The following is a 12,512-nucleotide window of genomic DNA, read 5'->3' on the forward strand; positions in this document are numbered from 1 at the left end:
ACGTTTAGGAAAACCCATTCAAACACATAAAATGACAAATCGGAACCAAATAAATCATTTCACTAATTTTAACAGAATTTGACAAAATTACGAAAATACCCCTCATAAAGTTCATAACCATTTCACACAAAAATTTTTATAAATGACACAAACCAACATTCTCATTGAATTCCTTACGAAAAACCGATTCTAAAACATCTTAGAACATTAAAAACCGACTTGAAACGTGAAAAGTCCTCTCCGGGGCAAAACGGTAATTTTACAATTTTCATTATTAAAAAATTAAATTAAAATTTGAAATTAATAAATAAAATATTAAATAATTAAAGTGAAACATTAATGAAATTAATTTAAAAATTTTGAACCTAAAAAATCGATTAATCGGACTCTCAGGCAAAATTGTTGAGGGTTCGTGGGATATTTCTTTAAGGACCCCTCCATTTGGGGGTCCAAAGAATTAAAGAAATAATGGAGAGGGTTCTCCAAAAATCAAAAGTAAATCAAGCAAGACTAAGGTCAATGTATTAAAGTCAATCAAGTGAGACTAAAGTCAAAATTAAAGTCAATTAAGCAAGACTGAAGTCAAAATATTAAAAGTCAATCAATTAAGACTAAAGTCAAAACATTAAAAGTCAATCAAATAAGACCAAAAGTCATAATAGAGATCTAATTAAATAATAACTCTATCTAATAGAGTTCTAACTAAAAAACAATTCTACCTAAAACAATTTGAATTAAAACACAATTCTACCTAAAACAAGTCTAACTAAAACACAACTCTAATTAAAAGATCTCTAATTAAACACTAATCTATCCAATCCAATCAACCCTAAAAAACATCTATAAATAGAGGTGCTCACACCCTATTTTCGTATCAAATAATAAACCCTAAGAGAAGTAGGTCTAGAAGCTCCCCTAGCCCCCCATAAACCCTAGTTTTGGAGCCCCAACTCCTTAGCTAACATCCCTCCTTCAATTTTAGTCTAGAAAACACCCAAAAGTCCTTCTAAAAACATCCCCAAATCCGCAACGAACTTGAAGAGTTCAGATTAAAAACAAGGAGATACCTTGCCTCGGAGATCCGAAGTCAAATCCGGAACAGAACGAAGCAAGGGAGCACGGTACAAGGAGCTCTTTTTGTCAGATCTGAGGGAACCAAGTCCTTGCCATCGGAAAGGTAAATTTTTATTTTTATTTATTTTTTTATCTAGGTTTTAGCAATGTAATTTACTTGGGAATTTAGTAGAGACCGGCTTTGGCCGGGCGGGGTTGGTGCCTAACACCTTCCAACCCCGTAACTTGATCCCCGAATTCAGATTTTTTTATGGTAGATTAGTTCCTTTTATCCATGTTAGAGTCAGTTTGGTTCCTAGACCACAATAACTAGGTGGCGACTCCCAAACCTCAAGGGTCAAAAGCGGATCCGCGCACCCCGCGGATCGAGGGCGCTTTCAGTGGCGACTCCACTGGGGACATTGAGGATCAGACTTGAAAAGCCCCAAGTATGGGAGTATTACTAAAATTACCTAGAATGTTTTTAGTTATTTTGTTCGTTCATTGTTTATTTGTTAGCTTATTTGCATCTTTGATTTTTTTTTTATTTGATTATGAGTATGCGTTGGACTTCGAATGTTTGATATTTTGGGCATATTATTATCTTTGTGGTTCAATTGAGGATTGTTTAAGGTGACCTTAAATAAACAAAATTTGAAAGTGGGTGTTATTAAGAATGGATTAATGATTATTAAATAGGGAGATCATCGATTTTTATTTTTAGGCATACGTTGATCTACTCTTAGTTTTTTTTGAAAGGGAAACGATTTTTGATTTGTGGGTGTGTGGTCGATCTTTTGGTCCATAGTTTTTCTTATTTTAATTTTAATTTTTTATTTTTTATGATCGATTTGTTTTGATGAGGGTGCTGTGTCCGTTGACAGCAAGAGAGAAACAAATAGTCAAAAGAAAAAAAAGAAAATTTTTTTTTTTGAAGTTTCTGCCGCAGCAGCTCCTGTTGGTGTGCCCCAAGTATAAAATATTAATAAGTTTTTAAATTCAACGTTTTAAATGTGGGTGTTAATAGAGAAAAATGCTTTTAATTTTTTTTTAAAAAAAAATCAGTTTTTTGTTGAAGAACACATCGTCTTCTTCATTCTTCGGTTCTCAACTGATCAACAGAGACTCGAAAACCTTGCTCCTTTTTAAAGGTTTTAACCGCCTCTTTTTTTACAGCCAACCTTCATCTCCGCGAACAACACTTTAAACTATTCTCCCCGATTATCGATTGATCAAACGATGGATTAACGGACTGGTATGGGGCGCTGTTTCCTGAATTACCTCATATCTTTCTTCGCTCAAAAATCGTCCCCATGTCTCGACTTTAATGGCTGTCTTGCCCGATCAGCTGTTCTTGTAAGGAAGATACTTCTGATCTCGATTGAACATGAAGATCTCTGTGGAGATTGGTTGAAGCGTGGTTCTTCACCCTATTTCTTTTAAATAGAAGATTAAAATCGCCATTAAAGAAGTTCAGAAAGAGATTTCTTTCATCACAGCGCTGAAATGACGAACAATTCATCGAAAAATCCCATGTTACAGGCTGATCTCGACGCTGATATACTGTTATAGGCTGATCTCGACGATTAGCCTGCTGTTATGAGTTGACCTCGACGTTAAGCTTCTGCTGATCTCGACGGTAAGCTGCTGTTAAGGGTTGATCTCGACGTTAAGCTACCGTTGAGCTCGACGTTGAGCTGCTGTTGAGCTCGACGTTGAGCTGTTGTTGATCTCGACGATAATCTGCTGTTAAGGGTGATCTCGACGTTAAGCTGCCGTTGAGCTCGACGTTGAGCTGCTGTTGATCTCGACGTTATCCTGCTGTTTTAAAACAACAAGACCGATCTCGACATGTGCCGGATGAGTTCGATTATTGGCAGCGGCATATAATCTGTCTCACAAAATTATCTTGGTTTTTTTTAAGATCAATTTGTTTTCTAAAAAAAGGGGAAAATCAAAATAAAAAAATAAAGAGTAAAAGTTTTTTTTTAAAAAAGGGAAGTTTAAAAAATAATGAAATCAAATTTTTAAATGTTGCTAATGGCGACATATGCTCAAGTTGTTTTGTTTTTTGAATTTCCTTGATTGGGCTCAATTTATTTAAAAAAAAAAATAAAAAATAAAAAAAAATGATGAACAAAACCATCCTCTTTATTCATTGATCATTATTATACCCTTAATTCGAAATTCTTAGAAATTTGAATTATTTTAGGGTCGCTCCAAAATAACCTTGATTGAACTATAAAATTTGTTGGACTTGGAACTAGGGGCTTATTTCAATAACGGATTTAATTATTAATTTTCTAGTCGCCCTTTTAACATGCCATAATCTTGCTTAAATAATGTTTGTTGTGATCATAATTCGATTGTGATGTGGGATTGGAATGTTTGATGTTGTTTAAATGTCATGTGATTGGTAGTGCTTACATCGATTAAATTTCATATAATTCATGTTATAATGATTGGATTGATTGGGCCATGGGCCATTTGTTTGAAAAAAGGCCCCGGGCACACCCCACCCTTGCTTTGCACACACCACATGCACGTTTACTGCTTTACTCACTTACACGTCCCATTTAGCCAACGTGGCACTAGTGCGTGGCCCGGTCTCTTCGGAGATGCGACGTCATTCATGAAACCCACAACTCCAGTCACGTACCTTAGGGTATATCGAACTGGGGCATCAATACCGTCTGATCAGGTGATTCTGAGAGACATATTGATGCACCCATGCTGGGGTGACCTGAGCCTTTGTCCTATTGTAAGCCACACAGTCACATGTCCCGATTGCCAACGTAGTACTAGTACGTGGTCGGTCCCCTCGTGGGATGCCAAACCATTTATGAAAGCTACAACTCTTGACTCGTACCCGTAGGTATAAAAGGTAATCTAAGTATATCAATTGCACTTCTTGGTCAAAACCGGTGCCTAAGCAAGATCTTGCCCCGCTGTACCCTACTGTACGAGGGGGATAGACTACGTCTATTCTAGACGAGAGGTATTTAAGTGGGCCCTTGCTCAGCATTGTGCGCCACCTCTCAACTGGAGATCAAACTGGCTGTTTTTGGCTTCAGAGAAGTGAATTGAGGTTTTAGATTATCACCTATACGGTATATCAAACCAAGTCACCACGTTCGAAAGGTAATAGGGTGTGCTTGGGCAAGGGTGGCCAGATAAAAATGCATTGCACGTAGTAAGCCTAGAGTCTAGAAACCTTCCCCATAGGTCACGACTCGAACTTATCGTGGGTGTTCCCGGGTTGTTTATTGAATGAATGCCTGTTGTTGATGAATGTTTGTGAGTGATATGAATGTTGAGATCAAAGTGTATGATTGTCCTCAAGGATCAAAAATTTATTTTCGAAAATTAAAATAGGTGCACCGATCCAATAAAAAAAATTTATTCTTTTACAATAATGACCCAGTCCATCCCGATTCAACAATCATGATGGACCGGGCCAGTTAAATCAAAATGGAAATCGAATTTTCAAAGAAAAAAAGAAAATATTTTCAAAAAAAAAAAAAAGATTAATTTCCAAAAGAAGTGTCCTTTAGAAGAAATATTTTTCAGAAAATATATTTTCCAGAAAATATTTTCCATAAGAATAAGATTTCCAAAAGAAAATAAGTTGATCTTTTAAATGGACCATTGGAAGAGTACTAAAATACCCTTTGTGTCAAACCAGGATGTTAGCTGCCGGCGATAACCCAATCGATCAGTTAGTCAAAACAACCATCATAGGAATGCACCCTGTAGAGAAGATCAATTTTGGGAGATTCATGTTGAGGAGTGCTCTTTCTTCCATGAGTTTGAGATAGACTGGAACCTCTTACATGCTATGGCTAAGCGATGGAACCCTACTCCTCCACATATTCCATATGGGGTACATGCATTTATGCCCTACTCACGAGGATTATTGCGGCATCATGAGGATATCCACTTCAGGACCCCTAGTCAGGCCCTCATTGAAGACCGGATATTCTGGTGAACTCGCCACAGGGCTAAACATTTCCAAGGAAGAAGCCAAGGCCTTAGTCAATGACGGGAGATTGAACTTAGTACCTTTACTGGGCCCGTATCGCTCCCGCAGTCACCCTATCAATGTAAAACCCGAAGCTTGGCGAGCCACTAGAGACTATCGGTTGTGCTTAGGAATCCTAGCTCAATACATACTGACCTCCAATAGTGATGGCCAAACTATCCCTGAGTCCTTCATAGATATAGCCTCTCAGCTCTCAAGGAAAGCCAACCCAGTACCTCTCATCCTAGCTGAAACCTTCTCAGGGTTAGATGCCATAAAAAATGGTGAGCGGGAAAGCTTCAAGGAAGCCCCTACTACTCTATATGTGGCTTTGTGATCGTCTCAAATCGTAGAGGTTCCCTCAAACCTCGAATATGGCCCAGAACATTTTTCCAAAGAAACCTGTTAGTGCGTCACAATTCAGTCAAAGCTTGGAGCAAATGGTTAGACTCTCGCCTCGCCAGTCATATCGATTTTAGGTGCCCTTGGTGGATGACTGATCCCCCTGTTCTAGGAACCAAAGGATCATACTATGTCCGTCTGATTGGTTTAGAAGAAACATCTTTTTACCACCCTAACCTAATCCCAGAACAGTACGATGTACCTACAGAATTATCCTTACCTCAGCATAAAGCCTTCTTTTCCCCCGAGCCTTTGACTGAAAAGTTAGTACACCTCATTGAGAAAGCTTGGAACAAGCGCACCTTAGGGTATCCAGACGGACTAGCAGAATTCAAAGAGCTAGTTGTTAGAGCCAAGAGGGTCAAGCCTGATAGCAACCCTGATGACCATCAAGACAAAGCCAAGCGTCCATGTAAAAATAGTTCAAAACAAATTTGTTGAAAGATGTTTTTAATAAGAACGTATTGTTTATCATTTTCAATAAAACTATCTTTCTTTTCGAATGAATATTTATTTTCTTTTCAAATACTCATTGTGTGAATGGATTAATTAATGGATTGGTGCACAAACCTCAATAAAATGATTCTTAAAAATGTTATCAAGGGGGTAATACCGAAATTGACTAAATCTACCTTTGATGGGGTCATATAGGATTATCATTGCGCCTAAACTCAAGCGTCCACCTCCTAGTTGGAGTCGTAAGTCCAGTCGGTTAGAAAGAACCACAGTACCAAGTCAACAAGCAGAGATGGCGTCAGAATCTGAGCTCACAGAGATCCGTAAGATCTTGGCAGCCTTTGCCAATGATATCAGCAATATAAAAGGCAAGGTGGAAATGTTAGAACAGACCTCGGAATCAACGGGAATTCCCTTAGATGACCCAAAGGGAAAAAAGGTTGAAGAGAAACGTCCACGTGAAGTCTTCGAGCTCGACGGAGACGAAGAGTATGTTGATGAAAATCGGCATTATCTAATAGATGTCTCAATTGGAGTCAGCAATGAAGAGTATAAAGGGTATTGATGAAATTGCAGCAGGCATTGAAGCTTTGAATCGCATCCCTAGAATCCATTTGCCAGAAAAGTTTGTGATGCCTGAGATGGACAAGTTCTGTGGGACAGGGTGTGCAAAAACACATCTTAAGGTGTATGTTACCAACATGCGCACTATGGGGCTCAGCGACGAACAAATGACATTGTTGTTCCAAAGAACTCTATCGGGATCAGCACTACGATGGTTAATGTCTCAAGATCCAGTTACTGTGGGTACATGGGAAAACATGTCAAAGGCCTTCTGGCATCAGTATAAGTACAGTACCGAGATTGAGACTTCAAGAAGGGATTTGGAAGCAACTAAACAGAAAAATGGGGAGACATTCACTGATTTCATTGGTCGCTGGAGGGCCAAGGCTTCTCAAATGTGGGATAGACCTTCGGAGAAGGAACAAGTAGCAATTATCCTAAAGAACCTCTCTCAAGGATATGCTCAACACCTAGTGGCCCAATACCTCCCTACCTTTGAATCCTTGTTGCAAGCAGGAAGCCAACTTGAGGATGCGTTTGCCTCTGGAATCTTTCTAACCCCTCAGATAACAGGCCTAAGAAACCATATGTTCCCAAACCCAACATCAACCATACTTACATCGCCAATACCTCAGTTACCCCAGCTCAACCCCCAGCCCGGACTAATAACCAAGCTCACCCAAGTCAACCTCGGACTCCGCGTCAGTTCACCAATCTAGGGATGAGTCTCACTGTAGCGCTTCACAAATTGATAAAAAAGGGCTTCTTACCCCTATCCAACCCCGACCTTTACCTAATCCCTTGCCAGCTGGACACAATGCTAACGTGTTCTGCGAGTTCCATCAAAATCCTGGCCATCACACGGATCGTTGTATCACCTTGCGCCATGCCATTCAAAACCTTATTGACAACAAAAAGGTCACCATCCCTAGCCCACCAAATGTCACCACAAATCCACTACCTGCTTATCAACCTCCACCAACCCTGAATATGGTTTCTCACACCCCATTACCATTCGACCCTGTTTCTCTCATCCATCCAATCCAAGTTAAACCGCCCAGTTACCCCCTTGCCGGGATAGCCTTCACTGATGAGGTTTTTACCACAAACCATGAACCATTCGATTTAACCTCGGATGATACCTATTGTTTATCCCCACCTCGTTACGATAGTCCCGCGTTCACTAGTTACCTGTTGGCCCAAATGAATCTGAAAAATCCTGTACCTTTAACAGACGAAGATCCATACGTGTTGACTGAAGAAGATGAGTCCTTCTCCCTTTCCTGTGATGAAGTTAGACATATGACTCGAGGTGGAAGAGTTTTTAAGCCACAAGAACTCTGTGTTGATAATCCTGCAGCCCTGGCAAGAAAGGAAGGAGAAGATCCCACTAAGGAAAGCATCGAAGAGGATAACTCCGTGATCAAACAGTTGAAAAAATCAGGGGCCAATATCTCAGTATGGGGTTTACTCATGGCTTCCACAGCTCATAGGGAAGCTGTTCTCAAAGCACTAAACACAGCCCAAGTCTCCCTTGATACTTCTCCAGATCAGCTAGCCAGTATAGTAGGGGCAACTTACGTGGAGAATATCCTATCCTTCTCGGACTCAGATCTCCCAAAAGAAGGGGCAAGCCATACTAAGCCGCTGCACATTACAGTTGACTGTAACGGAATGAGGGTACCTTTAGTTTTGATTGATAACGGGAGTGCACTGAACGTTTGCCCTCTGAAAACTGCTACTTGTCTCGGATTTAAGGCTGAAGATCTCAAACCTACTAATCAAGGTGTTAGAGCTTATGATAACACCAAGAGAGATGTACTGGGAATTTTGCACCTTCGGCTGTCCACAGGCATAGCTGAATTTCCTGTGGAATTTCAGATTATCGACATCCAGTCTTCTTTCAATCTACTGTTAGGGAGACCATGGTTACACCAGATTAAAGCCATCTCTTCTACGCTACACCAGAAGGTCAAATTTATCAAGGATGGGATGGTAATTACTCTTCATGGAGATGCTGAAATTGTAGGGATCATAAATAATACTGAGGCTAAGGATAAGCCGTTGCTTGAGATTCAACCAGAACAACAGGGAGTAGAGCTCAGTGGGTTCGAATTTGAAAAGATATGCTCAGTCCAATGGGATCAAGCCATAAAAGAGTATTTTCCAATGGAAAATACCTATAATTGTTGCATGGCCAATATATTCAAGAAAATGAGATTCTTCCCTGGTATGGGCTTAGGTCGCAAGCAGCAAGGCATTAAAGAGGCACCAATGATTAAAGAGGCCATCGGCACATTCGGACTAGGATATAAGCCTACTAAAGAGGATTGGGCCCAATACTGGAAGATAAAACGGGATAAGGCCATCGCTAAAGGCAAAGGCGTACCGCAGATCTCATTAAAATGAAGCCCTATCGAAAGACTCTCAATGGTTACTTTGTGAAAGAAGGAAAAGACTTCCGCTACTGTGGGTTCCCAGAGCCGTTCATTGATCACATCACAGGTGCTCATCTGCTGGGGTTTGAAATCTTCTTTGGCATGGAATGGCCCGAAGAGAAAGCAAGCATAGAAGTTAAGGAGAAGAAAGTTGAAGACTGGCAGCTTGATCTGGACTCCCTCAACATCGATCAGCTATTCATTGAAGACCATAGTGTTTTAGTGTTGTCGATTGAGAAAGGGATTCCAAATCCTCAGTTTGTAATCAAACCCGCTGTTGGGGTTCTATCAAATTATCATGTAATCAGTCCTGTGTTGCATGTCAAGGCTGGGTCTGTCGGTCCCATTAGTCCTGTTCAGTCTGACGTGCCAGTTGAGTCATTTATTTCTGTTGAGTCGAGTAAGTTAGTTGTTTCTGCTGAGTCTGTTATTTCTAGGGAGTCTGTTTTTCCTGCTGAGTCGAGTGAGTCTGTCAAGTCTGCAATGAGTCCTGTTACCCCATCTCTTTTCAATGAAATGAAAGAAATTTTTGATTACCCCGAGCGCAATAATAATTCAACTAATAATCTGGCTTCGGAGGGAGAGTCTTCTGACGAAGAACCTCCCCCTGAAATAATCAAATTACTTAAACAAGAAGAGGAACGTCAAGCTCAACCTCTAATAGAGGAAGTAGAGGTTATCAACCTCGGAACAAAAGAAAGTCCTCAAGAAATTCGTATAGGGGTCACTTTATCTCCCGATGAACGCAAAGGGATAGTAGATTTACTCAGAAAGTTCAAAGACGTGTTCGCGTGGTCTTACGAGGATATGCCGGGAGTGAGCACAGATATTGTCCAACATCGGATTCCGTTATATCCTGATGCTCGACCAATCAAACAGAAACTTCGACGTATGAAGCCGGAATGGGCTTTGAAAATCAAAGAAGAAGTTACGAAGCAGATTAACGCTGGATTTTTGGAAGTGATAGAATACCCTGAGTGGATTGCCAATGTCGTCCTCGGTGCCGAAAAAGGATGGAAAAGTTAGAATGTGTGTGGATTTTAGAGACTTAAACAAAGCAAGCCCAAAGGATAGTTTCCTTTACCACACATAGATGTTCTAGTAGACAGTACAGCAGGACACGCGTTGTTGTCCTTCATGGATGGGTTTTCAGGGTACAATCAGATAAAGATGGATCCTCGAGATATGCAAAAGACGTCGTTCATCACACAGTGGGGGACCTTCTGTTACAAGGTCATGCCTTTTGGTTTGAAGAACGCTGGAGCTACCTATCAAAGAGCAGCCACGACTTTACTACATGACATGATACACAAAGAGGTCGAAGTCTATGTAGATGATATGATAGTCAAATCCAAAGAACGACTAGGGCATGTTACTGCGTTAGAAAAATTTCTCACAAGGATTCAAAAGTACCAACTCCGCCTCAACCCACAGAAATGTGTATTCGGAGTAACTTCTGGAAAGCTGTTGGGATTTGTAGTCAGTCAGAAGGAATCGAAGTAGACCCTGTAAAGATTAAAACTATCCAAGAGATGCCGCCTCCCGAGACTGAAAAACAGATTCGAGGTTTTCTGGGCAAAATCCAGTATGTTAGTAGGTTCATCGCTCAACTCACCAACGTCTGCGAACCTATTTTCAAGCTTCTTAAGAAGAATGAACCAACAGTTTGGAATGAGCAATGTCAAAAGGCTTTCGACCAAGTTAAGGAGTATCTCTTAAATCCACCTATTTTGGTTCCACCTACACCGGGTGAACCACTTCTTCTTTATCTGTCAGTCACAGAAGAAGCTATGGGATGCATACTTGCACAGTATGACAAAGATACTCGCAAAGAAAGGGCCATCTACTACATCAGTAAGAAAATGTTAGAATATGAACGAAAATATTCATCCTTGGAGAAAACCTGCTTAGCATTGGTATGGGCTACTCAGAGACTCCGACATTATATGCTGTCTCATTCAATTATCCTGTTATCTCGGATGGATCCTCTCAAGTATCTTTTTGAGAAACCGGCGTTAACAGGGAGAACCGCGCGATGGTTACTGTTGCTATCAGAGTTTGACATCACGCATGTTACACAGAAATCCATCAAGGGGAGAGCTGTAGCAGAATACTTGGCAGATCACCCTGTAGTAGAAGGAGTAAGGCCTGTCGATCAATTCCCAGATGAGAACATCTTGCACGTTAAGGAAGAACCGCAGAACCAAACATGGCAGTTATACTTTGATGGAGCGGCCAATCAAAATGGGTATGGAATAGGGGCAGTCTTGTTATCTCCAGAAGGGTGTCATATTCCTATCGCTATTAAGTTAGCTTTTTCAAACACTAATAACACGGCTGAATATGAGGCGTGCATCGCAGGGCTCGAAGCTGCTTTGAACCTGGGCATTACAGAAATTGAGGTTTTCGGGGATTCGGCCTTGGTCATACATCAGTCATTGGAAGAATGGAAGACTAGGGATGAAAAGTTGAAACCCTATCATGAGTATTTGCTAAACTTAGTCAGTAAGTTTAAAGCAATCCTATTCCAGCACTTGTCAAGGGAGGATAACAAATTTGCTGACTCCTTAGCAACTTTATCTTCAATGATCCATTTGCCCCCTGGCATGGAATTAAGGCCAATCACGTTGAAGTCAAAAATAAACCCGCGTACTGCCATCAGATCAACATTGCTACTCGACTACCCGATGGAAAGCCATGGTACACAGACATAAAGAAAGTGTTGGAAAAACAAGAATTCCCGGAAGAAGCATCGAGGAAAGAACGACAGACCCTACTAAGATTAGCGTCTCAATTTATCCTGTGCGCAGGAAGCTTATACAAAAGATCTTATGATGGGATTCACTTGTCATGTGTTGATGAAGATCAAGCTGAACAGATAATGATTGAACTACATTCAGGAGAATGTGGCCCTCATATGAGTGGGAAAATGTTAGCCAAGAAGATTATGAGACAAGGATACTACTGGCCCACGATGGAAACAGATTGTCATCACATGGTCAAAACCTGTCATAAATGCCAAATACATGCGAACTTAATACATGTACCACCATCTCAATTAGTGGGTCTGACCTCACCATGGCCTTTCTCAGTCTGGGGAATTGACATTATTGGTAAAATATCGCCTAAGGCATCAAACGGGCACGAATATATCCTGGTTGCCATCGATTATTTTACCAAATGGGTTGAAGCTGCCTCTTATGCTGTCCTCACTGCGTCTCGAGTTGCAAAGTTTATTCAAACGAACATCATCAGTCGATATGGGGTACCTTCAGAGTTGATCTCTGATAATGGGTCACACTTCAAAGCTGAGGTTATCAAATTGTGTTCAAAGTTTAAAATCTCACACCATAAATCATCTCCTTACCGACCTCAGACTAATGGAGCAGTCGAAGCAGCAAATAAGAATATTAAGACTATCCTTAGGAAAATGTGTCAATCACATCGAGATTGGTCAGAAAAACTGCCATTTGCATTATGGGCATATCGAACCTCAATTCGATCCTCCACCGGAGCTACTCCCTACTCCTTTGTGTATGGCATGGAAGCAGTCTTACCAGTTGAAATGGAGATTCCAT

The sequence above is a fragment of the Akebia trifoliata genome, chromosome 15, assembly GCF_017979445.1.
Source record: "Akebia trifoliata isolate Shusen 1 chromosome 15, ASM1797944v1, whole genome shotgun sequence".
NCBI classification, from domain to species: Eukaryota; Viridiplantae; Streptophyta; class Magnoliopsida; order Ranunculales; family Lardizabalaceae; genus Akebia; species Akebia trifoliata.